The following is a 20,013-nucleotide window of genomic DNA, read 5'->3' as shown; positions in this document are numbered from 1 at the left end:
GAGCAGATTTCCCGTGCATTGGCCTGAGATTCACTGGCAAGTGGAATGGCCCCCAAGTGGGAGGAGAGGTTTCCTCCTGTGGAAGAGCGGCAGGCCCACCACCTGCCATTCCCTGTCCTGGCACCCACTCCCAGCCCTAACAAGCTCGTTAGATGCTTCTTTGTGAAGCAAGTGATACATGCCAAGAGGAGCAACAAAGGAGACCTGCGGGTGAGAACTGTGCACATGCGCACACACACACACACACACACATCCTCCTCACACACATGCGTGCACACACACTCACACACCCTAATCTGCCCCTGCCTTCCTTCTTCTGTATCTGGAGGAAAATGTCATCCGGTTAGTGCCCTCAGACGAACCAGGAAGGCAAATCCCCCAGATGTGGTTTGTGAGGGGGTTGGGCAGCTGGGAGTGGGTGTCAGAGCCAATCCGCTGCTATCTGGCTCTGAAATTCACACTTATTTTCCCGTACTGGACTAGGATCCCGTTTCTCAATGTGAGGAGTCTTGCTCTCTCTTGGTGACACACACTTTCCCCAAGAATGCTGGACTTCTCAATGAAGAATTCTTGTATATTTGGATTCTTGGAATCTGGACAAAGACTAATGAATTGCTGGCTCTACTCAAGATTTGGAAACCCTCTAGAACTCACAGGCAGGAGAGAAAAGGGGAGGCAGGGAGAGAGGCTGTGGGTGTGTTTGCTGCAGAGAGGAGTTGGCAGGACTGAGAAGCAGGATCCCAGTGTCCGAGGGGCAGCCACTCCAAAAACTACCCACTGACTCCCAAGTCAAAAGTCACCTTCTGCTCTGGGACTAGAAGGCTGATGGAGGCAGGCTGGGGTGTGGGCAACACTGAATGTTTATTGGGGCTCCAGAGTTATAATAGGTTGGAAGTCAGCTTGTTGGTGGTTTTGTCCTCACAAAGGGAGGAGGTTGTGACCTATCAGGGTTCAGTACAGAGAGCATGGGTCTTGGAGCCAGGCATACCTTACCTGGAATGCCCTCTGTGCCTCTAACTAAGCCACGTGACTTCAGGCAAGGTACCTGCATGCTTGGAACCTTGGTTTTCTCTTCTGTAAAATGGGATAACAGCTCCTTTGCAGGTCTACCATGAGACAGGGATGTGCTGAAGGGTGCCAAGTGCCGAGCCCCATGCCTGGCACATAGTAGTCCTTCAAGATGGTAGGTATTGTTTAGTGAGTTTGAAGAGTAAAATGTTCATAAAGCTCTCTGTGTAGTGGGCCGGCTGTGGAAGGTCTGACAGCCCTGGGGATGACCACGCAGTAAGAAGGTGTAGCTCTCTAGAATAATGGCAGATAAGTTTAAGCTCCTTCCTTCACACATTCCTCAGGAGCCTTCACAGGTTTTGGAGGGTTTGGGCCATGCCACCCGACCTGACACCCCACCTGTAGAGGGTCTGCTTGAATCCAAAACGTGAATGTGTGCATTCCAGATCACTAGAATGACATGCCCCAGGGGTCCTGGGGCAGGAAGCACACTGGCCTCTCAACAAAGATCAAGCAAACCACACAATCCTTGCTGTCTAGAGACCTCCGTGAGTTCCTAAGACATCCTGAAGAACACAGCAGCCGAGTTCCTGCTACCCCCCCCCATCTCCCCACGAGCCCCCTGCCAAGAGCTCCAGTAACCTGGGCAAACAGACCAGGCCCCCAGGGTGTTCTCAGTCTAACTGAGAAGGCAAAACACAGACATAAAAGGCTTAAGAATACAAAAAAACAAGGGGGAAAGAAAATAATTTTCTTTCAAAGGAGCTCATATATGCAGAGGGATCATGAGGTGATCTAAGGAATCCACATTCCACAGGGTTAATCCTGGGAGACTTTCTAGACAGAGTGGTGATGGGCAGGCCTGCCACTTAGTGCCACCACAAGTTCTCTCCCACAGTCAGACCCTGTGGCCTGACTGACGGAGAACAAGCACTTTTGCCTGAAATAGTAAATTTACATAACCTCGCCATCGTAGCGATGCTCAGTGCAGCTCTAGTTACAACAACAAGGGTTGAAGAACTGGAGAGTTTGCAATGGCAAAGGCAGAGGGGGAAAACAAAACAAAATCCACATGAGGTTTTAATTTTCTTTAGCCACGTGAGAATGGCCCCATAGATCCAGCTATAAATACCCAACTGCCATTGCCACAAGATGGAAAATCTCACACACACATACACACACACACACACGCACACACAAATCCCTTCAAACATTTTGTGCAAATCAATATTTCTGTCTTGAGAAGATGCAGTCCTAGACTCCCCTTGCTCAGTGTCTTGCCCTAAGAGTTATCTTGTATCTTGCACTCCCCAAATATATCTGGGCACTATTAATATGTAGTCCAAGGCAGGACTTGGAAGGAAGTTATCTCTAAAGCCATCACCAGAGCCAAACATGAAGCCGTCCCCACAACACACAGGCCAAATCAGAGCACAGCAGTGGCTACCATCAGGACTGACAGAAACGGTTTTAGATGGAACCCCTTAGAAGGAAACAAAGAGCACCCTGCTGGACCCTGGACACCTTGTGTTAGGGTCCCAGAATCAGAGTCTGAGACAGAGATTTGTATATATATATGTCATGTATGGAAACTGTGCTCTTGGGAGAGACCAGGAAGGGAATGAGGAAAAGAGAAGAGGGCAGAGGAATGATCCATCAAGGATGTGGTTTTGGGGGAGATCTAGCTTTAGTTCTGCCCTGTGGGGAGCCATGGAGGAGAACTGCCCTGCCACATGGCATCCTACCTTGGGCCAAGGGAGTGGAGCTCTTGTTCCTTTCTCCTTGCTAGTCATTAGCCACAGAATTCGGGGGAATGGCTGGGCAAGCATGGTGCAGCTCCAGACACCTCTGCATAAGGTGGTTCAAGAAGCCAAGGTCAATCTGTACAGGTGCAAGCCATTAGCTGGAGAACCCACAGCAGCTGGGGACTCTCACAAGCTACCTACAGCAACTTCTGTATAGGGTGTGTGAGCCCAAGGGCCTTGTTGCTTAGATTTTGTATTTTCTATTGATTATAAAGGCTTATTGGTTTGTTTGGTTTTGTTTTCTTTTGTATGCAATGCTTTTGGAATTATCCTGCTGAAGAAAGAAGCAGAAGTGTGACCAACACAGTGCACAGTGCAAACTGCCCCTGTAATATCTCTTCTTGCCTTCTCCTGTATTCATAGGTCCCAGCTTCTGTGTGAGGCAGCAGCACGCCCAACTGAAAATTATTCTATTTCCCCCAAGACTCCATTGCAGTCTTAGGTTACTACTTACAGTTTGGGCCAGTTTCTAGAGGGACCTTTCAGAAAATCTTGTTAAAGAGAGCAGAATTAGCTGGCATACACTTCTTGTACTTTCTTTTCTGCCTGGAATGCAGATGTGAAGCAAGAGGTGATGCAGCCATCTTGGAATCATGAGGCAGTGAGCACAGGGACAAAAGTCTCTTTCTAAAGAAGGCTGATGTAGAAAAACAAAGGGAGCTTCGGTCTGTGACAGCACTGTGGTGCCACTCTGCCGACTCTGGACTATGTCCGCTGGACTCATGTAAGAAACATAATGACCTCTTGTTGACAAGTCAGCTTTCCATACCATGTAGCTGAATACAAATTCTAATGGATACATGAGCACTAGTTTTGTGGGGCATCCTATGGAAAAAGGCTTCTTAAGATAAATAAATTGAGAGAACGCTAGTTGGAACAATGTGGAACCTATTGTTTGTTACCATGCTTTTCTAAGTGCATGGCTCTGTGCTGGTGAGGGTGAAGGAGAAGAAAGAGTGCTGCATGCATTATTTAATTCCAGAACTTTTCTTCCCAGGACCATTGTGAGAATCTGGTGTATTATCAAACAGGACTTGGGAAATGCTAGACTAGATGACCTCTTAGGACTTCCTTTCTTTTGAACATTTCATGATTCCCCACCTGGGGGGAACTGAGAAGATGGCCAGACCCACAGTGGCCTTTGAGTTTACCCCTCCATGGACATGTGTGTGCACGAAAGAATTAAGTCCTATGAAGATGGTTGGAAATGTGCTATGAGCTAGATGAATTAAAAGACTCAAGGAAAGACCAAGTCTTTTGGAATTTTGGAGGAATTTTTCCTCTTCCCAAGCAGGGATAGGCACTTGCCCCCAGAGATAATTATCATCATATTAAATGACGTTGATACAGCCAACATTTATTGAGCATTCATTATGCACAAGGCACTGTACCTCACACGAATGCCCTCAAGCAATCTTCATAATTGTCTAATAAGAAAAATAATTTCCACTTACCCACTTTGCAGATGGAAAACCTAAGGCTTATTGAGATGTCACACAGTTATCCAGGGTCACTCAGTGACCACCTGACAGAACAGGGACCCTCTGCCCCCATAGCACACAACTTCAATGGCGTCAATTCTCTGCCAAGCAGCCATTGTGTTTGTATATTGTGAACTTTCACTTGATGTACTGTTTGCTGGTGTCCCTAGGAATTGGGTGAGGACACTCTGACTCATAGATTGGACTGGGAATTGTCAAAGGCAGGTCCCCTACCCCCATGAGTTCAGATATGTTATTTTCTCCTTTCCCTGTACTTTGCCACAATATTTAGAGACTATGTCTCCACCATGCAATGCCACTCAGTCAAGGCTGCCTCTCCGACATTTATCACAGACTTCACAGGAGCTAAGGTGTGCTCAAGGGAGCCTTCAGATAAAGGTGATGAGTAGCGCAGGTGGAGGTGGACCCAGGAGGCAAATGCTGGAATGGTTAGCTCCAGCTAAGCTCATTCTCAGCATCACATGCTTATCAGGGCACTTGAGACCAGCATCATGTGTGTCACATGTACTGGGCTCGGACCAGGTCTCAAAGTCTTCAGCCTGCTACATGAACCCACTGGCTCAATCAGTTCAAGGTAGACACATGCTCCATTCTCTGGTCTGTAAAGTATTTAGAACATGACAAATAGCCAATCCCCAAGTCTCATTCAAAACATCTTCATTTTCATAGCACAGTACAAAGTATCTGACCCATAACCAGAAATACCTCTTCCTTTCTTGCCAGACCCCATTCCTGACTTATCCATCCATGTCAGCCTCCTGGGGTCCCCCAGTCCAAAAACAGCCCAAATTGCCCCAAAGCAATTCTAGTTTGAATCAAAGGGGGACTTCCCCTCATGCCTGGTCTCTCTAGTTATACAATGAATGCACACAGAAATATCCGAGGCTCTAACTATTCCCGGCTTGCCCCTCTACCTCCATTCCCTGCCCTTCTCTGCCATGTTCCCACCCAGGGGGCAGACCTCTCCAGAATGCATCACCCAGATTCCTGGGTTTTGGGTGCCCCGGTGATTCAATCAGTGGGCAGCAATAGCAGGAGACTGGAGGGCAGAAGGAGAGGGACCACAGGCATTTATTCCCCCATCCCCTCTCCACTCAGCCATGGGTCTGGCAGTGACGGTGCTCCTTTAGGGCCAGGGATCTGGCCAAGAGGCCATAATTCCTCAGCCTCAGTGAGCACAGGGCTCTGATAACCCATTTCTCCCCCTCGCCCCTTCAGGTGCACAAGTGTTAACATCTTCCTGCTGTTGATCATCCTTGGGTGTCTCCCATCGCCTCCAGGATCTTTTCTCTCTGCAAATAGTCCTCTGATTACATTCTTATCAATTAAGCCCTTTTGGGAGTGCCAACTGTTTCCCGCCCGGAGCCTGACTGATATAAGACTGCAATGTACATCCTCAGAGCAAACCATCTAGCTGGGTTTGCTCTGAAACAGCTCTCAATTTTGTGTGATTTTCTTCCTTTTAATTAAAGTGAATTACATGATGTATAAATAAACAGGAGGTGCCGAGGAAAGCCACCCCAGCTTTAGGCTGCCATGCAAGCATCGTACCAGCCAGATGAGGGGTTCCCTTTTGCAGAACTGAGCACTGAGGTTCATGAGCTTGGTCAAGGACAGAGGCTGCATAATAGAGGACAGGGCACTCAAGGCCAACAGTTTGTGTTACTTGGATTGGGCTCAGACCAGATTCCAAGGGAGAGGGGGCTGTGACAAAGAGTAAGCCTGAATCAACTGGATTTCAATAAGCACCCTGAGAAGAAGATAGCATGGCTTCATTGTCCAGTAAAAGAAAGTGAAGGAGCTCCCAGTGGTGAGCACTTTCCCACTTTGGGGCAGGATGCTTGAACAGGAATGGAGAAGTGGTGGTATTAATGAAAGTCAGAAGGATGGCAAACTTCATCTATACCAGACAGTTATGGGGAGAGAGAGAGAGTCTTTCAGTCTGGGACAATGAGAAATACTTGAGACTGTTGGTCCCATTGCCCTTATCAAAGGGCTGTCAGGATGATGGTCATGGCCACTTGCCAGCACATGCAAGAAACCCCAGTAACTCCCATGGAAGGGGTGGGAGGAGAGAAGACTCCAGCAATCTGTTATATAGAAAAGGAGCTAGAGAGCTGGTGTTTGGTTTCTATTAGTATGACCCTATCTTGCATTTTACTAACATGTCAAAATACGATCCCGAACATCAGAAGAAAACAGATCAGGATTTTTCACTCAAAAACAGGGATTACCAGGGCCCAGTGTAGATGTCTGGCGAACAGCTCATTTGAAGAGGATCGTTTCTACCTGAAATTTCCCAGAAGAACCTGGAGCAAATGGGAAGTGCCTTCCTATTCAATTTTCAGCATGCCCACTAGCCAATGGGTAGAGGAGACAGATTAGGAGTTTGTGCCCATTTTTAAAAATTACTTTTTTTCAAATGAAAAAACAATTATCGCTATCTAGAGATACAGGCAATAATAAAATAAACATTTGTGTACCCATCACCCAGTAGAAGATATAAAATCTTACAGGTTTACATGGAGCCCCTCTGTACCCCTTCCTGCTTGCCTTCCCTAGAGGGAGCCCATTTTCTGAATTTGCTGGTTATTCCAAACCTTTTTTTATTTTTTTATTTTTTTTATTTTATTTTTTTTTAAAGATTTATTTATTTATTTATTTAACAGAGAGAGAGATCACAAGTAGGCAGAGAGGCAGGCAGAGAGAGAGGAGGAAGCAGGCTCCCTGCTGAGCAGAGAGCCTGATGTGGGACTCGATCCCAGGACTCTGAGATCATGACCTGAGCCGAAGGCAGCGGCTTAACCCACTGAGCCACCCAGGCGCCCTCCAAACCTTTTTTTAAACTTTACTTATACATGTAAATACTTGTAAATAAAAGACTTATTTGGAAGGACTTTAAATTCAATATTAATAACATTCTTGTACAATTTGCTTCTCCACTCAATATAATTTCCACTTAATATTATTATACCTCCTGAGAACAATCTATTCATTTTTTTCTCTGTAATCCATAGGATGCCACTGCATGCACATATCAAAATAGTTAGCGAATCTTCTGGGTACCAGAAAGTGGGGAGGCTTTCTAAGTCTTAAAAGCCATGCTGTAACAAATATTCCTGAACACAGCTCCTTTTTATAGGTGTTAGACTTCTTCTAGATTTACCTAGGAATGAAACTGCTGGGTCATAGGGTAAGTGCATCTTCAGTGTTACTAGATTTACCAAATTGCTCTCCAAAGTGTGCATACCAACTTAACCCCAACTATTAGTGAATGGGAGTTCTTTTGGCTCTACATTCAATGTGAAGAGTATCATTTTGGGGGCCAATCTGATGAGCGTGAAATTATATCTCCCTGTGGTTTCAATATCTGGTTATTTCCCTGATTCCAAGCAAAGCTGAACATCTTTTCCTATGCTTATCATTCCACAGCATCATTTCACTGTTAGATCTGCATACTCTGAAAACCCAAAAGATTCATTCTTGTAATTTATCAAAGTCCGAACAAACTGAGTACTTCATTACTTCCTCATTGGAAAACTGGGAGAGGCAGGAAGAGCTGTGGATACCTGCAAAGGGAAGACCTCCCTTTGCATACTGGCTTTGAGACAGGGATTTTTCAGATAAGCCCTAATTTTAGAGATCAAGTACATGAAGCAGGAATTCCAATGATCCCTGGGCAATGTGGGGAATACATCCTGTTAGACCTCATCAACCCTGTCCAGGAAAAGTTCAGAGTGTTTTCACTGTGCCCTCCACCTCTGTAAGATACACACAAGGTGGACACTACGAATGGGCTGAAGGAACCATCGGAACCAGCTGTCCATTTTCCTGCCACAGAAAGCACCACGTATTTACCATTCCAGCACACAAAATCGCTCCTCTAATAACTCAAGCCTGAAAGGAGATTTCACAACTTCCTCACATTTCCAAACACTCTTCAGTGGAATCTAAATTTCTCCACTTTGAACACATCTCTCTCACAGCACTGATGTCATGGAATAGTACCCTTCACTTCTAGATTTTGTCTTGACAATGCTGTTAGTATTTTGAGGGCTCATCTGAAGGTCTCCCATCCCTAGCACAAAGGTGGATGAACAGTTGGATATGCACGAGGGCCAGGACCACATCTTATTCAGCTTCCAAATTCCAGGAATTTCTATTTCTATTTGATTGATTTCTATTTGATTTCTATTTCTTTTTTTTTTTTAAGATTGTATTTATTTATTTGACAGAGAGAGATCACAAGTAGGCAGAGAGGCAGGCAGAGAGAGAGAGAGGAGGAAGCAGGCTCCCTGCCCAGCAGAGAGCCCGATGCAGGACTCGATCCCAGGACCCTGAGATCATGACCTGAACTGAAGGCAGCGGCTTAACCCACTGAGCCACCCAGGCGCCCCTTGATTTCTATTTCTATTTGATTTCTATTTCTTAAGGGAAGGCATTTCTTCCATACTAAATCTTCTTTTCCAAGCCTGAAGACCAGAGTAATTGTGGAAATGAATCTTCTTGTTCAGGGCATAGAACTCTAAAAAGTACCTTGGAAATCTTCCCTATGAACCCTTCCTTGACTTCCCTCACCTCAAAATAATCTTGTTTCCTCTGTATTAATTACATCAGTACCACACAGTCCCTAGTATTCTGATGGAAAGCAAGTAATTTGGCAAACAACGATCATTAAGATTTACAGAGTACAGACCATGTTCCAGGCACAATTTTAAGTACTTTACAAATATTAATTTTGTCCTCCTTTGGAGGTAAGTATTATTACTGTCCCCATCTTACAGTTGAGGAAACAGAGTCTCAGGGAGGATACAATTCTAGAAGTGGTGGGATTTAAAGTTGGATGCTTGCAGTTTGACCCAGGATCTGTACCAGAAGCCACTATGCTACACCAAAGCTACAGCTAGCTAGACATACATAAGCACTTCAAATGCTTCTTGCTGTTGTTCTAGTGAAAATACAGCTGTATGCTTAATGAGAAATTAATTATCCCTGGATCCTTATCTCCAACACCCACATCAAATCCCCAAGGCCCTGAAGAATTTGCTGATCCCTTCCCTATTTATTAATGAAAGCTTCCAGTCACATGGACTGGCCACATACACACTGGGTCTGCCTTCCTTGAGGCCAGAGAGGCCCCGGAGGGAGGCAGAGGCAATGTGGCTCACAGCTGCCCCCACCCCCACCCCAGCACGCAGTGCCTTAAACCAGTGCTTCTCAGATAATCCTTGAGCCACCACCAATGGTAACTGCACAGCACTTTGCACTTTTCATTGACTCTACGTCACAGACTCACTTAGCTCCTATGCCACAGGTATTCCCGGTATGTTAATTTCACACATGACAAAATTCCCAGGCTCAGAAATACCAAAATGCCAAATTCCTTATGTAAAGAAGCTTGGCTAATTAGCAGATGTTTACATTCAAACCTAGATCCTGACTTAGAATCCCATGATACAGCGTCATTTCCTACTCATTAAGTTGGTCCCTTTTATTTTCTGTCCTTGGCATGTACGCACATACACAACTGACTTCTCTTTCTGGACCAGTGGAATAGGAGTAAGATTAAAAAAAAAAAAAAGGAAAGCCATCTAAAGTAAGCTCTTGTTCTATGAACCATGAATGAATAAGAACACGGATAAGAGTTATGTACAGTTAACAAGGATTCCCTGGATGCTAGCTCTGTGTCTGTCACTCAGCTAGGGGCTACAAAGACCCCCAGCGACTAAATCACAGCCCTAGCCTTCTAGGAGCTTCTAGTCTATTAGCATATGTGTCTCCATGGTAACTAGATCTGTCAAAGGAAGCTCACTTTGTCTGAGCCTCCTCTGAGCAAGGAATGGTGTGCAAAGGGGAAGAAGAAAACCAGATCTTGTTTTAGCATAAGCAGGAGACCAGAAGTACATTGTGTTGGGGAAAACTCCAGACAGACAATGTTCAGAATGAGTTAAAAAACACCTGTAGGCCCCACTGACCAGGGAAGCAAAACCCACTCAGCCTCCGAGCTGACCCGGGACAGTGTCAAAACATGCCTGCTTCCACAGTGTTCCATCCAGTGACCCTTTCACTCTTGAAAGAGTCCTGGCTTAGACAGTAAATTACATGTCATCCTTGCCTTCCAGGAAATTTATGACCTTTTCCAACAGCCCCTGGGCAGGAAAACAATTTGGCTTCCCAAGGTCATTGAGTTGTCTTCTTTCTGCTCCTTGTTACAGAGCTTCTCCTCACAGCCACCATCCTGCAACCAGCACAGACTCAAGGAGGACAACCTTCACAATGGTGTGTCTCTGCTCAGTGTTAGCACTGAAGCCAAAACCATTCACCATCTCATCCCCAAATGCACGAGCTGTAGATTCAAGCATATCTGTCCTGTAGCCTGACTCTGAAAGTTTCTGGCTGGGTGATCTTAGGCAAGCCACTCAATCCCTGTGTGCCCCAGTTACCTCATCCATAAGAGGGGGTAATGACACCCATCTCATCTTATGGGACTCTTGTTGGAAGTAGTCTAAGTGAAAACACCCAGCCCAGTTACTGGTCTAGGACACATCTACCTGCAGCAGGCTTTCTGGAACACATGAGCTCTCAGAAGTAAAAGGCATGGAGGATATGAACATCTCAGGAACTGCACTATAGTACTGGGACTCACACCCTTGTCCACCAAGTGGGAGCTACTTCTTCATTTTTACAGAAAATGGAAAACATGGCATGAGCACTTCATAAGACTGATGGTACCTTCTGAAACTGACCACACGCATTCCCTAAGATCCAGCATTTCCACTCCTGGGACATACCAAGAGGAACGCATTCATAGGTTCACCCAAGGACAAGTGCACACATGCTCCTAGCAACACTGTTCACAACAGCCCCAAACTTGGAAACCAACTCTATGCCCATCAACAGAAGGGTGGATACATAAAGTGTGTTACGGTCACATAATGCAATACTACACAACAGTAAGAAAGAATGTTCCATGCAACAACACTATGCTGAGCAAAAGGAGTCAAACAAAAATGAGGACATGTCGTATGATCCATTTATATGACATTCAAGAATAGGCAAAACTAATCCACAGTGTTGGAAGTCAAAATTATAAGAGGGTAGTAGCCAGAAGTGGGAATGCACACAGAGCTTCTTAGCACAGAGACAGTGGAGGGCGCTTTATCTGGATGCTGGCTACATAGGTGTGTTTAGTGGGTGAAAACTCACTGAGCTATATACTTATAGGCTGTGTATTTTTCTGAATCATTTTGAACTTCAATGAAAAGTTTTTTTTTAATATTTATATATTAAAGATTTATAAATCTTTAAAATCTTCACAGAGAGGTGAAGTAACTCATGCATGGACACAGAGCGAGTAAGAATTTAAACCTCAATCTGAACCCGGGGCCGGTGCAGTGACCCACAGCCTTCTCCTCAGAAAACTGGAGTCTCAGCTCTGTTAGCCCCTGCTCCCATTTAGACAGCTGCAAACCTCCATAACATGACCCCTGCTCAGGGCAGCAGTGATGGGAAATGATCATGTGTGTCTTGGAAAGGCAGTTCCTAATTCTGGGCAGCTGCCAGCCCCCTTCCACATGACAGGTGACAGACTGATAAATATATTGACAGAGATTAAAAAAAGGAAGGGAAGGTTAAAATGCTTTGGCCTTTCCACTGCCCCAAGTCTGCAGAAACTCTGAATTTGCTTCCAACTTCCAAAGCCACCTTGGGCAGTATGGAAATACTAACCGATCTTCCCACTGACCTAAAGTCACTCCCTTCCCTCGCTGCCTGGTCCTGGGTCCTTGACGCTGGGGACTGTGGTGTCTGGGAGGAAGTGAGGAAGGATTGACGTGGCCCCTGAGCTGTGAGTCTAGGTCCCTGAGTCTGATACATTGTGCATCTATCTCACAAGCAAGCTTGGCTTTGGCACTCAGGTAGATGATCAGTATATGTAACCCGAGAGGCAGAAGATTCAACACAGCACCAAAGCCTGCCTGTGCTTAGGACAAGGCAAAGGGAAACAAACATCCCTAAGGGTGAATCAGATCCACCAGAGATCCATGCAAACACTCGGTGAATATGTCTGCAGGTGGGAAAGCCGCTCCTGATGGGCCAGCAGGGTTCTCTGACACTGCACCCCACTTTGTATTACAGAAGCACTATTAAGATGGAAAGGAATTCCCAAAGGCCAACTTGTCCTGCCCCCCTTCTCCATCTGGTCATGCTTCTATCCACATATACCCAAACCTTTTGGCCTCACAGGGTTGGGACAGGGCAAACACAAGTTTAGCAATAAAATTCAAAACTCTTGCTCAGTCTGTCCAGTTATGACACGGCGCTATTTGTAGGGAAATCAGTTGGGTCTCACCTAGAAAACACACAAGATAGAGCACAGCCACAAATGATTACCTAGAAAATAATGGGTTGCTCCAAACCAATTTCATATGAAAGAGTCAAAATGTCTGAAGCAGGCAGCAGGTTTTTTGGAAGGGCTTTTAGAATCCATCCCCCATGGGACAGAGGGATGGACAGGAGGGAGCACTGGGCAGAAGGAGAAGTGCAGTTGCCAGGCCCTCAGTGAAGGCCTCGGTCAACCCCACGCAGAGCCCGGAAGCTGGGATGCCCTTTAGAAGCTTCCCGAATTGGTACAGAGAGCCCAAGCCTTCATCGCTCCCACCAGTCATTGGGTGCAGGTGACCCAGGAGGGGAGGGTGGGCAGGGCAACTCTCTTCAATGGAGGCCAGCACAAAGTGGGCTGGCCACCGGGTCAGTCCAGAGAGAGGGTCAGAGCGGCACAGCCTTTGGCACAGCCTATTTCCGCTATGTGGGGATCTGGACCCCGTAGGTGATCTGAGTGTGGAGTCCACACACCTGACCATTACACTACACTGCCCAATCTATTTCCATCAGGACGGTTTTCCCATCTAATGCATGTCTTTGATATTTCCCGCTGCATTCCTGCTCAGTCAGTGATAGAGGAGAAAGAAGCCAGGAAGGTTAAATTGGATGAGAAGGGGGAGGGCGAGCCAGAAGGCCTGATGCTCGATAGCTTCCCTAGGGAACCAAGGAGGACTACGTGAAACATGCGCTCCTATCCCAGATGGTCACCAGCCTAGGGATGTCCATCGCTCAGCCTGAGTGCCAGAATGCAACTTTCCTGAGTGATGGATGCTTGATATGTCAGAAGCAGAGACCCAAACTGGTGATCATCCAGGATGAAACCATGTTTAATAACTGACTGATGCAAAAATAAATATGCCTACAAGAATGGCATGATCTCAAATATATAGAGCTGTGTGTATCTCAGCCTAAAGAAATCAGAAAAAATAAAAAGGAGTTGATGCATGGCGGGGGTGACCTGATAGATGATCAAGGGGAAGAAAAGTATGCCATGGAGTAACATACAAGGGTATATTCAGTTTTATGAGAAATAAATGTTCAGACAACAGGTCCCATCTATCTGTGGATGCACTGGTAGTATTTGTATCAACGAAGTACAAGGTAAGTTGGCTGTAATCTAGGCTATTAACATTAATGGCGAGGGGGAGGAAGGATAATGTTATTCATTTTCCACTTGTCTTATTTTTCTGCATGATATTGATTCACTTGTTTAAGCAAGTAAGAATTATTCAGAATGTGGAAAAATCAAATAATATGCTTTTTAAAATGATCAGCATAGTGCCAGGTGCAGAGTAGGGTCTTATATAGAAGTATTATTTCATTCCCCCTCCCTGCCCCTCACCTCAATTAAGTAGCTCTGAATGGTTCATTGGGGGTTGATCAAAAGGCCAAGATTTTTCTGTGCCCTCCTCTTAATCATTAGAAGAGAACTTTAATAATCTTCCACACAAAATATGTGTCTGCCATCAAAATAAATCTGCCACTGAAAGCTATAAAAATTATGCAACGCGTTCTAAATGGCAATGCTGTGAATTATCTGCTGTTTGCTATTATCCGTGACCGTACTTCTCTCTATGACCATGCTAACAAAAGCTGACCATACCAAGCCAACTCCCAATTATCTTGGCACATATACATGCAAAGCCTGGAGAAGCCAAAACCCAACTTTTCAGCACATCTGCTGACCAGAAACCAAAGGGTTGGTTTTATGTTTCTTCCGCCTTTCCCTGTCCCTGGCTACCCCTTAGGAGAAGTGTTCCAGAGGGAAGGAACCAGGAGAGCCCAGGAATGAAGACACAAAGGGTCCCATCGTCTATAAACTGAGTGGCTCTTCTCTATGCGGTTGGATATGGGGATTTTCTCTTGAAGCCCCGTTAGCAACTGGGTAAGCCCTATTCACCCCTCAAGAGTTAATTCAGATATCACGGAGTTGAATCAAGGGTCTAGTAGACATAATTTGGCTACCAGGTGGAGTCAATGATGCAATTTGACTTTTATGAGCTCCACAGGTAGAAGGCATGAAGGAGACTCATTTCTTGTCTGATGATGCAAGGTGTTTGATGTTGTGACAGAGCTGGATGCTGTGTTTGTGAGTCAAGAGGAAACAGTGATTGGGGGAAGCCTCACAGAGGGCATCTGACAGAGAAGTGGACACTGGAGTGAGCCTGGCAGGAAGACAAGGACTGGGGAAGGTCTTTTCAGATAGACAGAACTATGAACAAGGGTGCAGAGGTGGGATGGGCTTATGACCAGATTGAGCGCAATAAATCCTAAGTGAACCCGGAGGAATGATGACAACTGCTGGTCGACATAACACTCAGACATTCAGGAGCACCTGTGTTGTCTTGAAAGAACAATCATTACCTCAGAAACCCATTTTTCTTCATCATACCATCTCACTAACTGATTCTGTTTGACCACCACCTCCCTTATTTCTGTCCAGAATATTAGGTGTGGATTTTTTACTTTAATCTAGTTCTTTTTGCTTTTACTTAGTTAATTACCAGTCCTCTCAAATCCTCTCAACCATCCTGCGAGGGACACGTGATTCATTATCATCCCCCATCCCCCTTTTTCAGGTGAGAAAACTGAGACTTGGGGAGTAAATAATATGCAAGGTCTTACATCAGGTAAGTGGGGGAGCCAGGATGCAAGCACAATTTGCCTGATTCTAGAACCCATATTCTTGACCACCATGCTGTCCTGTCCAGCTCCAAAATATGCCCTCTGTTTCCTTCAGAGGTCCAGAGCAGGAACCATCAAACCTTTGCTTTTCTGTTAAAGGTTCAGACAGTAAGTACTGTCAGGTCTGCGAGGCTGATAGTCTCTGCCACAACACTCAACTCTTGCCCTTTTAGTGCAAAAGCAGCCATAGACAATCTATCAACAAATATCATGGCTGGGTTCCAATAAAATTTTACTTACAAGACAAGGTGATAGGCTGGATTTGGTTGTTGTAATTGCTGGCTCCTAATATATAGTAGTTTGTTCATTCATTCACATAACCAACATTCGCTGAGTGAATTACCTTGTGCCCGGCACGTTATGGGGCTACAGGGATCACCATACAAGCACCGCCCTTTTGAAGTTTAAATCCAGGCAAAACATTGGCTGGTTCTTTTTTTTTTTCCTTTTCTTTTCTTAACCCATGCCTGACACCCTGAATCTTTTTTTTTTTTTTTAAGATTTTATTTATTTATTTGACAGAAATCACAAGTAGGTAGAGAGGCAGGCAGAGAAAGAGAGGAGGAAGCAGGCTCCCTGCCGAGCAGAGAGCCCGATGCGGGACTCGATCCCAGGACCCTGAGATCATGACCTGAGCCGAAGGCAGCGGCTTAACCACTGAGCCACCCAGGCACCCCTGACACCCTGAATCTTAACGTTGGTACTCTCCACTTTGACTTTAGGCGGTCACTTATATTCGGATCACTTGGGGAACTATCAAGACAAAACTATCCATACCTGGGCCCCACTCCCCATAGATTCTAATTTAATTGTTCTGGGGTGGGCCCAGGCCCACACATTTGAGACTTTTACTAGCTTCCCAGGTGATTCTAATGGGCAGCCAGTATTGCGCCCCATCGCCTGGGGAGCTGTTCTCTTCCTGTTGCCTCCACCCGCTGGGGGAAATAGGGTAAGTCTTTTAAGCCCTCAGAGTTTGAGCTGTAAAATATGGTCAATGCCAATCTCATAGGATTGTTCTAAAGATGAAATGAGGCCACCTGCTTTTCAAACTGTAGGCTGTTATGCAAATGTAAGGCGCTATTGACATCGTGCCATTATTATTCGGTTTCAATATCAGTGATTTCTTTCCCTGGTGTTGACTTTAATTCTTTGAGCCCAGACTGCATTTGGGATTTCTAAAACGCGCTCTATGGAGAGTTCACTAATAGCCCTGGTTCGTGGGTCAGTGAGTTGGTGGCCTTTCCTTTCTTCCCATAGAAGATCACATGGGGCTCCCATTTGTTTGGCATGGGGAACACCAAGCTGTGCCGCCCCACTTCTGAATTAAAGGTCTCCATCTCCAGCCTGAGATTAGCTGACCTTTGAGCAAGCTGCTAAGCCTTGAATAAGTAGCTTATTTGCTTTGACTCGTGGACAAATGTCCAAATCTATGCACTTTCTTGAGCTTAGAACCAGAGGGGGAAAGGTCCCTAACATTTTGCTAAGCACTGGGCAGTTTGCTAGATCCTACCCATATATTATTCTGTCTTACCTTCAGAACAAGCCTGTGAAATAAGAAGAGTCATTGTTATCATTTGATGGATGAAGAAGGATCAGAAAGGAAGAATAGCTTGTGACCCGCTGGTGCCAAACTTAAACCTGAATCTGCTTGATTCTGAGCCTCCTTTCATAGAACCATGAGGTAGCCTACAGGTAACTCAGCTCCTCTCCGGCCAGAACCCAAAGAGATACCAAACTGCCTAAGGTTTATATTTTTCCGGCTTCTTTTTGTTCTTTGCTTTTTTTTTTTTTTCTCCTGTGGATGGGAACCCCAGAAAGAACCCCACAATACCTGCTAACCCCCTTAGTCCATTAAGCTTGCACATTACTGGCAGAATGACACACACGAGTCCGAAGAAAAGGCATTCTGTTTCTACACAGTGTCTTGACAGTGCAGTTTTACAACCTCATAAAGACAAAAAAAAAAAACAAAACAAAACAAAAAAAACCGAACACCAAAAAATGTGAGAAGGGAGCTGGAGAACTAGATACTGCCAGGAGTGAGGAATTCACTGACCCCCAATCTGGGCCATCTCAAGAGAAGTTGGCCACGGGCTGAGCCTCTTAAAAGCTGAAAAGTCATCCCAGGCCATGGTTAAAGAGAGAGCTTGAACAAAACAGAAACAAATGTGATCTTCAACATCTTAAATGTCAAGTTGACGGATAACTTAGAAGCTCTGAGATGGGCCCGGAGAACCTGCAGATGCTTTCTCCAGCCTCTGGTGCTCCTTCTGTCTGTGGGACTAGCCACTCCCCAAGATAGTGTATCAATGGGGGGGCCACCTCCCCATTCCATACACGCCACAGACACTTGGGGATAGCTTCCATACTTTATGACCCATCACAGTCTCCCCTTACTCTGACTCGAGCGTCCTGAGGAACAGTGGCTGCCTAATGGATCTCAGACCTTGGGCTGATTCTTCGAGACTCACCTGGTTCTTGATCTTCCGGCCCCACCCACACCCCCCAGACCCATATGAATGACTCTGCTGCCATCCTCCCTTCTGAGAGATCTCCAACACAGAAGTGGTTTCTGGGCCAGAAACCCAGGACGCCTGCCACCTCCTCCCACTACTTGGGGTAACAGACTGGGCATGCTCCTGGATCATCCCCACTGGTCATCTTCTCTAAAGGGAGGAAATAAGGGTGACCAGAGCCCTGGGACTGCCACCTATTGGCTTTTAATAATGGAAAACATGAGGTTTGGGGAGAGGTCCTTTCCAAAAAACATGGATTCCTGATGGCTGAAAAATGAAGAAATAACATTGTGCTCTTCCCTTCATTAAGGACCTATGACATCGTTAGCTTTGTTCTTAGTCCTTTTGCACAAATGCTATTTTTGCAATAACCTTGTGAGGTCATTATCCCCATTTTACAGATGAGGAAGCTGAGGCTCAGAAGGAGTAAGTACTATACCTCGGGTTCCTAATCCTTTCCCAGGGCCGTCTGCTCTGAGAGCTGCACTCTCTCTGCGATCCCAGGGTGTATTTGAAGTTCAGGGCTGAAGGATGCAAGATCCCCAACCACAGAGACTCAGGCTGTGGAGGCTCCTCTGCTATCAAAGCCAAGTTGTTCTGCCTGCCAGGTGCAGGGACCTTCGGGAAAGAGCCTGAGTTTCATCCTATCTAAGTATGCCGATCTCCAAGATGACCCAACAACCGGCCAGAAGCTGGAGCTGACAGAAGAGGCAATGAGATCAGCCCAAACGCCAATGGTCTGGGAACTCAACCTGGGTCTGTAGTTGACGAAACATCTCCCAGAGCAAACCCAGAAAGGTTAGAACCCCATGAGCCCGCCAGAGAAAGCTGACATGACGGAAGAGTTGTAAGCGCAGTTCTTGCCCTCGGCTTTCCCTGAGGGTTCCTGCACAGGGACGAGAGTATTTCTCAGAGTCCACAGGCTCCACGTCTCCTGTGTCCCCGAGTCTTCAGCCTTCTATTTGCACATAACAGGAATGGGTGGGAACATTAAAAAATGGTATTTCCACTGGCTCCACTAAAATCAAAGAAACAAGCCTCTGCCTTGTTGATTATCTTTATAGTCTCCCAACCACCTGCCCTTAGGTTCACCCCCTTCTTTACAGGGGTAAAGTTGGACAACTCTCTTCAGCGAAAGGCAGAGTTTAACCTGTTTAGTTTCGAGAACTCTAAGAGTGGGGGGTTGGGAAAGCAGACTGGGGAGAGAACATGTTCCCACAGAAAGCAGTAGGCTTTCAACCTCCCCCACACTCACCAAAAGAAAACACATACACAGGCCTTCCTACTGGTCCTGCCCTCTCTGCCTCCCGCTTCCTGAACTCCTGACTTTCTTCTGAGGGCTAAGGCCCAGGAGAAGTTTCCTCTTTCTGTCCTGTGGGGGGCACGAGTATTCGCTCAGCATCCCAGGATCTGGAGGAAAAGCTCTGGAAACTCGGGAGTTAGGAGCCAGAGCAGGCAACAGAAGCAGGCAGCAAGACAATAATAGCACAGTTGTTTTTGGTAAAGGAAGAAACGGGAGTCGGCTGCAGCTCCCAGAACAGAAGAGAAATGGGCTGTTTGTGCTTTCATGCCTGAGGCCAGGACCATCCCCGCACAGTCACGAAGGCATAAACATGTGCCTGCACGTGCATCTCGTGGTACCCAATGACCCCTGCTTACACGCACTTTTGTTTACACTGCCCTCGGAATGGTTTCCCTCTTCTTCATGACATTTAAGTTGAAGACACAACTTCTGAAGTGAAAGGAGTCTTTCTGACATTGCTGTCTGCTCGGTCCTTTACGGCACTTCCGCAGGGGTCAATTTGTATAATTACTAAAATCTACCCCAAATCTCGAACTTCCTGTGGGTCCGTTTTTATATCCAGATGACCTCCCTGTTCCTTCAATCCGTCATTTTCCTTAGGACACGGGGAGAGTCCGGCAATCTTCCTCCCACCCAAACATTGTAGGTTGGCTCTCTTGCAAAATACAAAACCAGAGACCGAGTGAGGGCAAAGTGAAAGGGCTCTCTTTGTGGACCGTGCCTGGGGCCATCCAGGGCTAGCCAATGCCTAGCTACTGGCTCTGAGAGCACAGTCCCCCTCTGCTTCCTAGGGAAAATCCACTCCCTCCAGC

General features: G+C 46.1%; 1 protein-coding gene across 3 annotated transcripts in view; it reads right to left on the bottom strand.

The window, feature by feature from the left end:
- Positions 1-20,013, bottom strand: part of DAAM2 (dishevelled associated activator of morphogenesis 2) — a 119,314-nt gene that overhangs the window by 97,922 nt on the left and 1,379 nt on the right. The gene's annotated exons all lie outside the window — the stretch shown is intronic.

Source organism: Mustela nivalis (assembly GCF_964662115.1).
Source record: "Mustela nivalis genome assembly, chromosome: 5".
Lineage (NCBI taxonomy): Eukaryota > Metazoa > Chordata > Mammalia > Carnivora > Mustelidae > Mustela > Mustela nivalis.
Note: the sequence above shows the minus strand (reverse complement) of the source record. Positions and strands in the feature narration are given on the sequence as shown.